General features: G+C 41.7%; 1 protein-coding gene across 4 annotated transcripts in view; it reads left to right on the top strand.

Moving 5' to 3' along the window:
- Positions 1-135: 135 nt before the first annotated feature.
- The window catches only part of CDC42 (cell division cycle 42), a 54,869-nt gene continuing 42,353 nt past the window's right edge, over positions 136-12,651 (top strand). For 2 of the 4 annotated variants that reach the window (XM_005656040.4, XM_005656039.4), the window contains exon 1: positions 136-179. The gene's annotated coding sequence lies outside the window, so the exon portion shown is untranslated. Of the gene's footprint in view, positions 180-746; positions 1,351-12,651 lie in introns of those variants that run through there. The other 2 variants (XM_084958772.1, XM_084958773.1) reach the window with 2 other exon arrangements.

Here is a 12,651-nt window from a genome sequence, read left to right on the forward strand (position 1 = left end):
GGGAGCGGATGAATTCAAGCCCCGCCCGGAACTGCTCGGCCTCTTTTCGCCTCGGATCCCTCCCACTTCCGCGGGCTCCCAACGCTGCGTCGTCTGCGTGCTGACGTCAGGCGCGTGCCCCTGTCCGCAGCTGAGGAGACCCCGCGCATTGCTGCCAACGCCCCGGCTGAGGAGCTGAGGTGAGTGCGGGGTCCTAGGCTCCCCGCGGGAGCGGGTTCCCCACCGTCCCGTTTCCGCTGCGCCGCGCCCGGCCTCTCCCAGTCCACGGGGACGCCCCGCGTCTGGGTTCCTGGGAAGCTTGGGAGCGCGGGGCGTGGAGTGTGTGTGTGTGTGTGGGGGGGGGTGCCCGCCTCGCGCGGCGCCGTTCGGGCGAACGCGGGTCCGGGTTCTGTCCGAGGACGGAGGCGAGGAAGTCGCGGCGGGCAAGGCGGGGGGCGCACGTCGGCCGAGAGGTGTGCGGCCCTGCTGTGGGGTGCCGGGCCGAGGGCGCGGCCGTGCTGTCACCCGGCAGCGGCGGAAGGAAGGGGTCACACCCATCCCGGCCGCCCGGCTCCCCTCCCCCCGGCCCTGCGGACCCCTGAGGCGGACGGCGGGCCCGGGCGCCGCGAGCTGCGGAGACGCTCGCGGGCGCCCGGGCTGCCCGGGGTGGCGGTGGCCCGGGCTCCCAGGCCGTGTCTGCCCCCCGCGCCCCGGCCTCGACTTCCTGCTTCGCCCGGCGCGGCCGCAGACATTTTGCGGCGGGCGGGGGGGAGGGGAGCGGATTGCGAGCGCGGCCGGGAAGTGGCGGCCGGGAGCGGGCGGCTAGCTGACCGCCCCGGGTTTGCCTGCGACGCGCCTCCCTCCGCGGTCCCGCAGCTGGACGCCTGGTCCCACTGGGTGGGCCTGGTCGCCGCTTCTCCGGTCTCCTTTATTCCTGCCTTAGGTCGAGTTCCTGATGCCGTTTCCGTTTGCTTCTCCAACTCTCTCCCTGCGTTTTCATCTGAAGCTTCCCTTTCAGGGAGTTACCTAACCACCTCCCGAAACTGTCGTTCAGCCTTTTGCCCAGTTCCTCTCATTAGGGGGAAAATTTCTTTGTTCGTTTGTGTTTTTCCTCCCCTTTAATCCCAGAGAAATGCAGTGTGGAAGATTACGTCATCGCAATATAAGGGGTGAGAGTTTTTAACTCCTACAAGTCAGGGACTCACTAAATTAAGACAGCATTTTGTAGCCTTGGTTGGGTCACCCATTGGCCTAGCCAACCTGTTTCCCAACGCATCAGAGATGATCTTTTGAAATCCTGGCTGTCTCATATGCATCTGAAAGCCAGGAGGGTTTAAAATCTCCGGATCAACTTGTGCCAGAGAATAAAACGTAAGACAACACCTTCTGCAGCCGCTTGCGTAGGCAGTAACTTTAAAGATCCCTTTGACTGTACCCGAATGAGATGAATTTATTTGTGGAAGCATTTCTTTGGTCTAAGATGCAATTCACAGACTGTTTAACTTCTCCCATATGAATTACCGATTCGGAATATGTACCTAAGTCAACTCATGTGCACTTTTTGTGGTAAGGGTGTGTGAAAAGAGAATCAGTTCTTTTTACGCTTAATCTTTGCTTGGTAGTCAGTTTAATTTTGTAATTAAAAATGTTTTGGATTTTTAACCAAATAAACTTAAGTGAGTAATATTTTCAGACTTGGGATCACAGAATGTTAGGTACATCCTAAATTGTATATCCTTCATTGACTGCAGGGTAGTGTAGTACAGAAAAATGTTAGCATTGTAAAGCAAATGAGATCCAGTTGTGTAATGCATTGTTGTAAAGATAGTTCATGTTGGAACAAGCTCTTTCCTATTGTTTCTCGTTTGTATAGAGAGAACAGATTGCTTGTTAAGAAACACTTAAAAGTGGTAGGTTTACATCAGCTTTCTGTAGTGTGTAGGTGTTGGTAGATGATTGGATAGGTGTGGAGCTTGGATCTTCTAAAATATATTTATTTGCCATAATGTATCTTTTTTTAAGAAGATAAAAATGGAACACTTACCTGCTGCCATATTTCTTGAGTCTTCATAATTTTTTTAGATTGAGGCAAGGTGATAAGAGACTGGTAATTAACTGTGTATTAAAAATGAGCTCTTCCTCAGTAATTTCTTCCAAGACCCAAAAGATAGCACGTTCTTAAAATGTTTTCACATAATAACAACATCTGTACTCAGTTAAATTTAAATTTTTGGGAATCTGAGGCAGGTGTTACAGCCTAGCTTAAATATCAGCGAGATTCTTAAAGCCCACCAAGCCCACATCTTGACTTTTTTGTGACTTCAAGTTTTTTTTTTTTTTTTTTTTAATTCGGGTACTTTTTCCACTTACGGTTTATTAGAGAAGCATTTCCGGTTGTTTTTAAAATAGTTATACTAATAAAATATTTTGATCTAAGAGGTTGCATTTGGAAAACTTTGAATTACAGTTTGCTGTGCCTGTCTGAAAGTAGTATTTACAGACATTCTTGGAAGTAGAAGTCAAACTATACTTTTATTTGTAAATACATTTTAAGTGCATTTATTGTTTTTGAGAGGACAAGGAATGCTTAATGAACATTTCAGGCTACAGGGCTTTGAAGGGAAAGAAGGTGTTAATATTTTGTTAACTTTTGTTCCATAGGTAGATCTATATATTCTATATTAAAAAAATTCATTCTAAGAGAAAGACAAATACCATATGATATCACTTATATGTGGAATCTAAAATATGGCACAGATGAACCTAGACCAGAAACAGACTCATAGACATGGAGAACAGACTTGTGGTTGCCAAGGGGGAGGGAGTGGGATGGACTGGGAGTTGGGGTTTAGTAGATGCAAACTATTACATTTAGAATGAATAAGAAATGAGGTCCTGCTCTATAGCATAGGGAACTATATCCAGTCACTTGTGATACAACATGATAGAAGATAATAGAGAAAAAGAATGTATATATAACTGGGTCATTTTGCTGTATAGCAGAAATTGACAGAACATTGTAAATCTATAACATTTAAAAAAGAAACTAATTTTATAATATTTAAAAAAAAACTAAAAAAATAAAAAAAAACTTCATTCTAGGCTTTCAATATTCACTCTTCTCTTCCAAGTCTGTTGGTTTCCTTGACTAGAATGCAAGTTTATGAATGAAGGCAGGCTTTTGACCTGGTATGGTCATTCCTGTATTCCTAGCACAAAGAATAGTGCCAGATCCATGGTGTGTCTCAAGAAATATTTGTCAAATGAATGAATGTGATGATGTCTGAGGATTAATATTTTCTCTTTCTATATATTCTGTAGGATGTGTACTGTGTTTCTTGAGACCTCTTTTGTGCTTGGTCAGCCATATCCATATTTGGGATCATTGAAATGATGATACTAATCTATTTTTACTTGACCATATCCATCTGTTTAGTCCCGTATATTCTGCAGCTATCTGGACAATTAACCATTGCTTAGAATATCTTTTTAGTTCTTACTCTCTGAAAAAATTATTCAGGCTATATTATTTGTTTCCTTCCTCTATTTGTTTGTTTAAAATAGTAGTTTATTTTTGCTACTTCTTCCTCTCAACTCAGCGGTATCAAATTCCTGGCCATGTTTTGTTTTGTCCTTTACATTTCTACTTTTAGTTACTCTTCCCTTCAGTCCAAATATTTTTGCTAAAGCAATTTTCATTACTTGTCGTTTCAGCTATGTCTGCCAGTGCTGCTATTGTAAGTCCTGAATGTCAAAACTCTTCTTTACTAGTTGCTTCTGGGACATTGCTCTCAAACTGCTTATCCATGATGTGAAACCAGGTTTTTGTCACCAAAATGGTGTCCCATTAAAATTTTTTCCTTGAACTATTTAGCTATTTACACTGAAATTCAAAACAGTTTTTCTTTTTTTTTAATTGTCAATTCCCCAACACAATTTTTTTTTTCCACTCTACAGCATGGAGACCCAATTTAACATACTTGTATACATACTTTTTTCTCCCATTGTCATGTTTCGTTATAAGTATCTAGACATAGTTCTCAGTGCTACACAGCAGGATCTCATTGTTAATCCATTCCAAAAGCAATAGTTTGCATCCTTAACCCCAAGCTCGCAATCCATTCCACTCCCTCCCCTTCTCCCTGGTCAACCACAAGTCTGTTCTCCAAGTCCATGATTTTCTTTTCCGTGGAAAGGTTCATTTGTGCTGTATATTAGATACCAGCCAAAACAGCTGCTTTTAAAAAAATATATATTAAAAAGGGAGTTTCCCCTGTGGCACAGTGGAAGGGAATCTGTCTAGTATCCATGAGCATGCGGGTTTAATCCCTGGCTTCGCTCAGTAGGTCCTGGATCCAGCGTTGCTGTGAGCTGTGGTGTAGGTCGCAGATGTGGCTTGGATCCCACGTTGCTGTAGTTGTGGCCAAGGCCTGCAGCTATATTTCTGATTTGACTTCTGATAGCCTGAGAACTTCCCTATGTCTCAGCTGTGGCCCTAAAAAGCAAAAAAAAAAAAAAAAATATATATATATATATATATATATAAAATGGTTGATTTATAGTGTTCTGTCAGTTTCTTTTCTGCAGTAAAGTGACCCAGTTGTGCATATATGCACATTCTTTTTCTTATTATATCTTTTGTCATGTTCTGTCAGAAATGATTGGATATAGTTCTCTGTGCTTTAAAACAGGACCTCATTTCTTATTCATTCTAAATGTAATGGTTTGCATCTACCAACCCCAAACTCCCCATCCATCCTATTCCCTCCCCCTCCCCGTTGGCAACCTTGAGTCTATTCTTGTCCGTCAGTCTATTTCTGCAGAACGGTTTCTAATAGAGCAAAAAACTACATAATAAGTCATGGTATTCATTAAACCTTGGTAGTTGGTCACCTGAAGAGAACCTCTGTTGCTCACGCTGTTCTTTAACACTTTACACCTTAACGCTTGAATCCTTTTCTTTAAGAGTAAGCCATTTTAATTCTGTTGCTGTATGTTCATGAGAGATACACTGCTAGTATGGTGATTAAAAGTGTAGGCTCTGGAACCAGACTACTTGGATTCAAATCCTATTTCTGGTATTTATTAGCTATGTACAATCTCAGTAATGTCTTTGTGACTCGGTTTACCTCCTGTATAATAGTTCCTCCTGTATAGTGTTAGGAGAATCCATTAATCTATGTGAAGTACTTAAGACAATTCACTGGCACATAGTAAGTGCCCTTTAGGTGTTTGCTCTTGTTATTATTACAAACTCTCTTAGACCCTCACATTGGAGAAATTATCTGCATTTCTGTCAAAAATCAACATTTTAATAACCATCCTTCCCCTAGATTAATCTCAAGAAACCATAAACATTATTAAACGAAGTGGGGATTGTTGTCTTCTTTAAATTCTTATCCATTATCTGAACCAGTGCCATAGAAGTAAGGGTGTAACTTTTCAAGTATGCAGTATGTGGACTGTAGATCAGCAGCAAAAGGGTCACCCTGGGAGAGTTCTCTGGTGACCTGGTGGTTAGGATTCAGTGCTTTCACCACTGTGCCCTGGGTTCAGTCCCTGGTCTGGGAACTGAGTCCCACATCAAGTTGCTTTGTGCTGCAGCCAAAAACAAACGAACCCATCACCTTGGAGCTCATTAGAAATCTCAGTCTCCATGCCAATCATACTGAATTAGAATCTGCATTTTAACAAGATTCCCAAGTGATTTTTTTTTTTTTTTGTCTTTTTGTCTTTTGTTGTTGTTGTTGCTATTTCTTGGGCTGCTCCCGCGGCATATGGAGGTTCCCAGACTAGGGGTTGAATCGGAGCTGTAGCCACCGGCCTACGCCAGAGCCACAGCAACGCAGGATCCGAGCCGCGTCTGCAACCTACACCACAGCTCACGGCAGCGCCGGATCGTTAACCCACTGAGCAAGGGCAGGGACCGAACCCGCAACCTCATGGTTCCTAGTCGGATTCGTTAACCACTGCGCCACGATGGGAACTTCCCCAAGTGATTTTTTAATGCACATTAAAGTTTGGGAGTTTCTGTCGTGGCGTGGTGGTTAACGAATCCGACTAGGAACCATGAAGTTTCGGGTTCGAGTCCTGGCTTCACTCAGTGGGTTAAGGATCTGGTGTTGCCATGAGCTGTGGTGTAGGTTGCAGATGTGGCTCGAATCCTGCGTTGCTGTGGCTCTTGTGTAGGCTGGAGGCTACAGCTCCGATTCGACCCCTAGCCTGGTAACCTCCATATGCCGTGGGAGCGGCCCTAAAAAAAGCAAAAAGACAAAAAAAAAAAAAAAAAAAGTTTGAAGTAGCCTCTTCAGGACTCCTGGATTTCAGAAAAAGTGTTGAGTATTTTTATTTTTCCCCCTACTTAGGTATAACCTGGTCTCTTAGTGTGTCAGAATTTATTGCAGGAATTGAAATCTGGAAGTTAATGTAAAACCTATTTGGCTTTTAAAGGAATGAATTATAGTTTCTTGACTACTGTGTAGAATCAGCTCATGTCTCTGCTCATTTCAGGAACTAATGTGTTGTTTAGTTACTAAAGAGTCATTGCCCACTTAGTAATAACTAAATCTTAAATTCTAGTTTACACATATTTGAACTTGAGTTTAATTGCACTTTTGAACTCAGTGACATTTTATGGAAAACTAATCGTCAAGGAGAGTTTATGATTAGGATTATTCATAAAACGGGTGAAATAAAAAGTTGGCATTTATCTGGTCAAATGTGAACACTGTTTTCTGCCTTTTTTAAAAAAAACTAAAACTTTATCTCCAGTCTCAAGGGAAAATGTTAATAACTAAAGTCATCTTATTTAGCTGCCACCCTGAAAAAGTTATTGCTGTTTTTAAAAAGGACTGGATTGAATTATTCTCTGATTTTTTTTTTTCTTTTTTCTTATACTATTTGGAGTCAGGATAGATTCACCAGCACTATCCCTGTGCAGTGTATGCTCTAGAGCAATGTTTCTTAACTTTTTTCAAATCTAGGGAGACAGAAAAATATTGTATGCTACACTGGAATAAATGGGTAAGGCTGCTTTTCACTGAATGGAGGTGCTGCAGCCCCAGGAGAGCGGGGGGATCAGTGTCTCAGACACGCCTGTGTCCATTCTCTGTGTCCCAAGTGGCAATATGAAGCCATCTGCTGTTCAATATTAAGCCGCAGCCATAATTTTCGGATAAAAAGATTATGACTTTTTGTTACTCGAGGAAACAGAAGAGATTGGGAATAACAGATCAAATGAAGGGCAGATGAAACCAGAGGGAGAAATGGGGTGCAATAAAAGAATACTGTGTTGGAGTTTTGTGATGCAGTGGGTTAAGGATCCAGCATTGTCACTGCAGTGGCTCAGTTTGATCCCTGGCCTGGGAACTTCCACATGTTGTGGGTATGGCCAAAAAAAAAAAAGAAGAAGAAGAAAAAGAATACTGTGTTAATTCATACTAAGGAGTATGAGAAAGTGGTAACTTTCAGAAGAAAAGCATAAGCAAGACTTCAGCTCTAATCCATTTGCTTGGTAGGTAATTTAAATATATTTGTGAAAGTTTTTTGGCTTGCTTTAAAATCTGTTTAAAAGCAGGTGAAAAGGAGTAGGAAGTGGAGGAAAGTTTCTTGACAGTCATTGTTATGTGTGGTTTCAGGGATTTTCATTCTTTTTTTTTTTTGCTTTTTAGGGCTGCACCCACGGCATTTGGAAGTTCCCAGGCTAGGGGTCAAATTGGAGCTATAGCTGCTGGCCTCTGCCACAGCTGCGTGGGATCTGAGCTGAGTCTTCAGTCTGCACCACAGCCCACAGCAACTCCGGATCCTTAACCCACTGAGCAAGGCCAGGGATTGAACCTGAATCCTCATGGATACTAGCCGGATTGATTTGTTTCTGCTGTGCCACAACAGGAACTGAGGGGATTTTCATCCTAATACAACTTCACTATAGCTAATTCACCAGCTGGATGCTCTTTGAGAGGAGCTCAATTTTAGACTCTTCTAAGGGGAATTACATCATCTATATCACTTATTACTTTGCCAGAAAACCATATTTTTTTTTTTTTTTTTTTTACTATTTCTTTGGGCCGCTCCCGAGGCATATGGAGGTTCCCAGGCTAGGGGTCGAATCAGAACTGTAGCCGCTGGCCTACGCAAGAGCCACAGCGATGCGGAATCCGAGCCGCATCTGCAACCTACACCACAGCTCACGGCAACGCCAGGTCCTCAACCCACTGAGCAAGGCCAGGGATCGAACCCTCAACCTCATGGTTCCTGGTCGGATTCGTTAACCACTGCGCCACGACGGGAACTCCCCAGAAAACCATATTTTTATTGTGAAGTTTAACAGTAGATTTAAAAATAAACTGTTAGATTTTAAAATTAAATTTTCATTTATCAGATAAATAGGGGAAGAATGAATAGTTTCTGTGACTGTTAGTATGGTAAGCATTTATAATCAGTATCTAATACCGTCATTTGTTTCAGAAAGTATACAAATGGTATACATACTACAAAATATAAGCTATGGAAGTGTTTGAATTATTATATTATCTATTTGTTCTGCTCTTTATAGGGCCAAAGGGAATGTTAGTTCACCTTAAGGGTTTATAAGCCAGTGGAGATGGGGATAAGAGATAATTTAAACACAGTAATGCCTCTGTTGTTTCTCTAGTGTGTTTCAGAATACCTGGAAGATGTTTTCATGGGGGTGGGTGTCAAACCTTACTTATTATGTCCCTCTTTGAAATTCATAATGTACAAGTTTATTAAAGTTTCAGAGGAGTTCCCTTGGTGGCTCAGTGGGTTAAGCATCTGGTGTTGTCACTTCTGTGGCTTGCTTGGGTTGCTGCTGTGGCTTGGGTTCAATTCCTAGTCCTGGAACTTCCGCTTGCCATGGGTGTAGCCAAGAAAAAGGTTCAGAGACGTTAGATTTTCAGATAATCTGTTAAATAATTCGGTGTTTCTTAACTTATTTGATGAAAGACCTTTCTTTCCCAACCCTTGGAATACCCTGTAAAATTTCTAGAAAATGGACTGGGAGACACTGGTGTCTCATGGTTTGTTAGTCTCCATTAGGTTCAGGGGCCTTTGTTGGTGTGTCTTTGCTATGGGTAGAAAAGTAGGAAATTTTTTCTCAAGTTCCTGAGGCAGGTGAAAAGATCAAGGCTTCAGCAGAGGCTATAGATGATCTATTCTTGCTGTGGCCTAAACTCCTCTCAAGAGCTACTGTACAGAAACTGCTAATATACAGTTTCTTGGGATGGGACTGAACGTGTTTTTTATATATAAATATATATAAAAAAATATATAAATATATATATAAAATATATAAAATATATAAAAATATATAAAGTATATATAAAAATATATAAATATATATAAAATATATAATATATATAAAAATATATATATAAATATATAAAAATATATAAAGTATATATAAAAATATATAAATATATATAATATATATAAAAATATATATAAAATATATATATAAATATATAAAAATATAAAAAATATATATAAATATATAAAAATATATAAATATATATATAAATATATATATATATAAAACACATCTTTGGGGAGTTCCCGCTGTGGCATGATGTGTTAAGAATCTGACTCCCGGAGTTCCCGTCTTGGCTCAGTGGTTAACAAATCCGACTAGGAACCATGAGGTTGCGGGTTCAATCCCTGGCTTTGCTCAGTGGGTTAAGGATTGGGTGTGGCCATGAGCTGTGGTGTAGGTCGCAGATTCGGCTTGGATCCTGCATTGCTGTGGCTCTGGCGCAGGCCGGCGGCTGCAGCCCTGACTGGACCCCTAGCCTGGGAACCTCCATATGCCACGGGAGTGACCCTAGAAAAGGCAAAAAGACCAAAAAAAAAAAAAAAAAAAAAAAAGAATCTGACTCCCTAAGGCAAGGCACAGGTTCCATCCTCAGCCTGGCACAGTGGATTAAAGCGTAGGTCACATCTGTGGCTCAGGTTCAGTCCCTGGCCTGGAAACCCCCAATGCTGAGGGTGCAGCCATTGAAAAACAACAACAAGGAGTTCCTATGGTGGCTCAGTGGTTAACGAACCTGACTGGTATCCATGATAATGAGGGTTTGATCCCTGGCCTTACTCAGTGGGTTAAAGATCTGGCGTTGCTGTGAGCTGTAGTGTAGGTCGCAGATGCAGCTCGGATCTGGTGTTGCTGTGGCTGTTGTGTAGGCCAGTGGCTGCAGCTTTGTTTCACCCCCTAGCCAGGAAACTCCATGTGCAGCAGGTGTGGCCCTAAAAAGACCAAAAACAAAGCAACAACAAAAAAACTCCCAAACAAAAAAATTCCCATGTCTTGGGGCTGTCTATAGAGAATTAATTCTATCTCAACTTAAAATTGGGGCAAGGAATTGAAAGGGAGAAATAGACCATTATTAGGGAGTGGGGAACTGATTGTCCAGTGGCAGCAAGGCAGATTTCTGAAATGGAGTCCCTGTTTCCAGTTTCCTCTGTTGGATCAGTGGTCTTAATTTGAGTATTGTTTTCCAATATTCTGAAAAGTTCGCAGTAATTTCTTTCTTTTCTTTTTTTTGAAGGGCTGCATCAGCGGCATATGGATGTTCCCAGGCTAGGAGTCAGATCAGAGCTGTAGCTGCTAGCTTACGCCCAAAGCCACAGCAGCATAGGATCCAGCCACGTCTGTGACCTACACCACAGCTCACAGCAACGCTGGATCCTTAACCCACTGAGCGAGGCCAGGGATTGAACCTTTGTCCTCATGGATGCTAGTCAGATTCATTAATTGCTGAGCCATGATGGGAACTCCCTGCAGTAATTTCAAAGCCAGTTTTTTAAAGCTCTGGAAGTCATAAGAAATCTTTGGATTCTTTTATTTGTAATCCAAAGAATTTGTGTTTAGAAAAAAAAATTAACATACATAAGTTCCCTGGTGGCTCATTGGGTTAATGATCTGGTGGTGTCACTACTGTGATTCTGGAGCAGTTTCAGTTTCTGACCTGGAAACTTTCACTTGCTGCAGATGGTGGCCAAAAAAAAAAAAAAGGTATGGCTCAGTGGTAATGAACTTGAATAGTATCCCTGAGAACCTGGGTTTGATCCCTGGCATCTCTCAGTGGGTTAAAGATCCGGTGTTGCCATGAGCTGTGGTGTAGGTTGTAGATGTGGCTTGGATCTGGCACTGCTGTGGCTATGGTGTAGGCCAGCAGCTCTGATTGACCCCTAGCCTGGGAACCTCCCTATGCCTCGGGTGTGGCCGTAAAAAGACCAAAAAAAAAAAAACCCCTGAAAAACCTGCTCTCAGTCTCTTTTTAAATATGAAGATGAGATGATTCTTTACAAGTAGTACAACACATGCACAGACACCACGCATTCTCTATCTAAAAAAAGAAACTGAAGATAGAAGCAACTTTTTAAAATAGAGCTAATCAATGGCAGAGATTTTTGTGAAGACCTGGATTCTGGTGATAATTCTTTGGCAATTATACAATTCCTTAAGGTCATTATACAGTATTTTAATTGACTTAAATCTGAATGAATTGTTCCAAAATTAGAAGCATGTTTTTGGCTGTGCCTTTGGCATGTGGAAGTTCCCAGGCCAGGGATTTCATCCTCGCCATAGCAGTGACCCAAGCCACTGTAGTGACCGTGGCGGATCCTTATCCCACTGAGCTACCAGGGAACTCCCTAGAAGCATGTTTTATTTATTTATTTATTTATTTTTTTTTTTTTTTTTTTTTTGTCTTTTTGCCTTTTCTAGGGCCGCTCCCACAGCATATGGAGGTCCCAGGCTAGGGGTCTAATTGGAGCTGTAGCTGCCTGCCTGCGCCAGAGCCACAGCAACTCAGGATTTGAGCCGAGTTTGCGACCTACACCACAGCTCACAGCAACGCTGGATCCTTAACCCACTGAGCGAGGCCAGGGATCGAACCCGCAACCCCATGGTTCCTAGTCGAATTTGTTAACCACTGAGCCACAACGGGAACTCCAACATGTTTTAATTATAAAAGGAATGAGTGTAAGATTGGCTACATTAACTATTTCACTGTTATACATTTGCAAACACAATGTGATAAATATACTTTGTGGGGATCCTGCTTTTTCTAGGAAAGTGTCTTTTTTTTTTTTTTTTTTTTTTTGCTAGTTTTAAAGTTGGTACAATTGTGCATTTCCAGAACAGAATAGAGATGCTTATGATGATCACTGAATATTTATTCCTGGAAATGATACTGAGTGGCTTTTACATATTTGGTGTTAACTACTTTAGCTAGCTCAAGCTGTGGGCTTATACTTTAGGAATAGGATTCTTCTCTTTCAGAGGATATTTTAAAAATATATATTTTTTAAAGTTCTTGACCCATATTTTAATAGCTGAAGATTTAGGAGCTTAGAGGACCCACCACAGGGTATATTCTGAGTCCAAGGAACAAGGTTGGTTTTTTCGTTTGTTTGTTTTGACTTGCTGCATCTCTAACCCATGCTATCTGATTTTTGAATTCCACAACCCGATGAGTGTGAGTTCTGCAACGGCCACTGTTCTAGGTGTTGGAGATACAGCAGTGAATACAGTAGACCAAAACAAATCTCTCTCCCCATGAAATTGACATACTGATGTGTGAGTTGGAGATAAATATTTGGCTAAAGATGTAGAAGGGTTCAGTTTGGTAGAACTTGGGTTGCGATTTAAAATGA

The sequence above is a fragment of the Sus scrofa genome, chromosome 6 (genome assembly GCF_054392235.1).
Source record: "Sus scrofa isolate SSC_HxYL_T2T_F1_AM1 chromosome 6, Sscrofa_HxYL_maternal_Yorkshire_Landrace_v2.0, whole genome shotgun sequence".
NCBI classification, from domain to species: Eukaryota; Metazoa; Chordata; class Mammalia; order Artiodactyla; family Suidae; genus Sus; species Sus scrofa.